The following is a 3,576-nucleotide window of genomic DNA, read 5'->3' on the forward strand; positions in this document are numbered from 1 at the left end:
AATTTTTTAAGTAATACAAATAAATTACATATACTAAGAATATGTTCAAATAAAGAAAAGTGACTTTCAGTCCTGGAGAATAAATCAATAATCCATAATAATAAAAAAATTTCAAATTCCCGCTCGAACAAAGCAGAGTTTATTGCGCCGTCTCGTGGCATGTGGTCAAACTAATCCGTTTAAATGTAGCGGCATTGCCGAATTTAGCCGAAAAGTACCGGAAAAAAACGAAGCCACGAAATCGCCGATAGCGCCGCTCTCGTCACATGTGGCCTAACTAGACCCTTGCCGCATCTAGGTAAAATATCTTTGGTGTAGCTAATCTTCCACTCGTCGGTGTAAATGTAAAACCGACCTTAGTATGCTCGTAATACATCACGCGCGACGCGACGCCGCGCCGCACAGTGGCCGATTCTGGATTCAAGTGTTGATAACTTATGTGTAGTGTCAATTTTGATCCGATTTGAACAGCTTTTTTTTTAATACTTGTGAATACTTGTAGTTTAAAAAAAAACACAGTCAGAATTAGGTTTCGATTTGTCAGAACCCTGCCTGAACTAAAAAACTACCGGAAATCATTATAGCCAGTGACATAAAAATGTCCGTACTAATTTGGTTTAAATAGTGAAAAAAGTAACAGAAAAAATTCAAAGGTATTGTGTTTTCAAAGCTGGTATACATTGATAAAGTTTTCGTAGGCCTTAGTGGCGTGGAATCGTGGCCGGATATGATTCCTCTATTTGCCCTTGTACGACGAAATTGTTTATAATGACTTTACACTAACATAATGATCTCTGACAAAAAAAACTTCATATACATTTTCGTCGTGATTTTTCACGTAGAATCAATTGGTACTATTGGTTTTTTGAAAAAAGTTTTTTTCCTTTCGCTATATGTTGTTTAAACAATTTTTGGAAAATAAGTCAAAATGGCAAAACAAAAAATAGGGGTACTCTTTTTTTGACTCATTTTACAATTTCATTGTCATTTTGATGCCATCTATGACCGGCGCTCAGTACGGGCATTTTTAGGTGACTGGCTATGATGATTTCCGGTGGTTTTTTATTTTAGGGAGCGTTCTGACAAATCGAAACCTAAATCTGGCTTTGTTTTTTAAAACTACAAATATTTACGAGTATTTTAAAGAAAGAGCGGATCAAAATTGACACTGCACATAAGTTATCAACACTTGAATCCAGAATCGATCACTGTGCGCCGTGGCTGACGCAGTGTCAGCACATCAGGCTTCGAGCCGGGCAGCCAAGGGTTTGATTCTCTGGGCCATGGGAAATTAGTACTTATGCTTGCTCTTTAGCTTTCTTGGTTATAAGAGTCATTGTCAAGATTGTTTTAATTGATTTTGCAAAACTTGAATCTATATTCATTGAAATTGTATATTCCAACTATTCACTTTTACATGCAAATTTTTAAAATAATTACCCATTTGTTGTCAACTCGAAAATTATCATAATAAAGTATCCTTGAAAAACTATTCCTTTTTTATTCCCCAAACAAAATAAAAAATCCGAAAGTCGTGTTGATTCAGTGAAAAAAGATTTTTAAAAATAGGCATGTTTGGAAGGTCAATACTCGTGATCTATTCGGAGTAGGAACCTTTTCTTTTTTGTACCGTACGCATAATTAAGTCCTCTTGTATTCCTTCTTTGGGAACCTTCTTCTGTGACAACCCCGAAACGAGCTATTCACAAAAAACTGAACTCTGAGAATTTACCTGTAAATTAAGGTCAAAATAGGTCAGTTTCGTCAGGTGCTAACTCGCGATCTATTATAGTTAGGATAATGTTCATTTTTGAAAATTACAGGTATTTACGTCTACTTTAATTCGTCTATTGACTATTTTTAGATCTGGGCATCAGGATCCGAGTTACAGAGAAACAAAAAAACATGTGATTTTTGGGAAAAAATTGGGGTTTTTTGAAAGGCCGTAACTCCGAAATTATTGGTGGTAGAAGAACGTTCTTTTTTTATTTTTACGCAGAATCGCATCTACTTTAATTTATGTAATAACAGTTTTACCTCTTCAAAACACAGGAAAGCACCAATCCAATGGAATGTGATATTTTGCATCTTTTTCTAAAAAAATGCCCGTGTTCCGGGTCTTAATACTGCTCACAGAACCTGACCCCATATTCTACACCCACAAATGAAATACTTGCGAGAAAAAAAATACTGCCCCAGAAATTAACATTTTCTCCCTATTTTTCCGACCAAATGACAGGACTAGTATTTTCCCGCTTGAAAGTGGTGCGTGGTACATAGTCCACGTAAGTATACCATCGGCGAGGGGAAAGAACGGCAAGCGGGGGGGAATAAAATGTCATAATTAGTCGTTGCTTGGAGTAGCAAATTTTTTAAAGAACATTATGTGATTATTTAAACAAGTAATTATTGTTTATTTTTTAAATATTAAAAAAAAAATTTAATCGAGCCAGAGATTTCCACTTCTTCTCAAGTTGGTATCCTATGCTAGTTTTTATTAAATAATTACATAATTTGTATTTATTTCTTCCAATGTTTCAATCATTTCTATTTATAGTATAATATTGAATGATTTTGAGGGGTAGTACATTCTACTGAAAACTTTATGTCATTGTTTGTAAATTAATTATTGTGTTTTTTTTTCAAATTTCCTTCAAAATTAACTATGGCTGGTTTACGAATAAAAATTATTGAAACAAATACGACGTTTTTAACGGAATTTACTACACTGACAGACTTCCCACTTAAATAAATGATAAAAACATTTTAAACTTTAATATCCTACAATATCAAAACACGGAAAAAAGTTATGCATTTCAAAAATTAATAGTGATTTTCAACGGTCGAATTTCATATTTTTGTTCAAATAAATGGAAAAAGTGTTGCACTATTTATCGTAAAAAGTATGAATATTTGATATTCAGTATACACAGAAAAAAAGGATAAATTTTGTTGCAGAGCATTTTGCTCCAGCGATTATTTGACTCCCGAAATCATAATGAATTTCCATTCGGATCAATTCGATGTCATTTTTTGGTTCATTTGTCAGAGTTTCTATGTGCGAAATTTCGCCGTATGGCGGCGCTTCTCGCACCTGGCCCTACTTCAACATGAAATCCAATGGGGAAAGTATAAAAAACATAAAAATGTAAACATTTAGCAAGTTTAAAGATGATTCCATTCCAAAATTCATTATTTTTATTAGTACAAATATTTCTTGTGTTAGTTACATGCACACAAGATTGGATAGAGTAAAATAAACTGCGAAATAATTATTTCTCAATTTAAGAAATTTTCAGAAATAAGTGCAATTGATTTAATTTTATAGACTAATAATTACCCTAAATTGTTTTAAATACATCGAATTTCCTTAATAAATTAGTCTTATTCACAATTAATTGAAGAAGGGAAATAAATAAATGTATAAAATGTGAAAAATATAAATTTTTGTGTTTCTAAATGATATATATATATAATTAAAAATTTGTCATAAGGACAACCGTAGGATTTCGCCGGGAGCGGGTGCTAATCTGAAAAATTGCACCCGCTTCCAGCGAAATCTCGGTAAAATTTCAG

This window comes from Belonocnema kinseyi, chromosome 1 (assembly GCF_010883055.1).
Source record: "Belonocnema kinseyi isolate 2016_QV_RU_SX_M_011 chromosome 1, B_treatae_v1, whole genome shotgun sequence".
In the NCBI taxonomy this organism is placed as follows: domain Eukaryota; kingdom Metazoa; phylum Arthropoda; class Insecta; order Hymenoptera; family Cynipidae; genus Belonocnema; species Belonocnema kinseyi.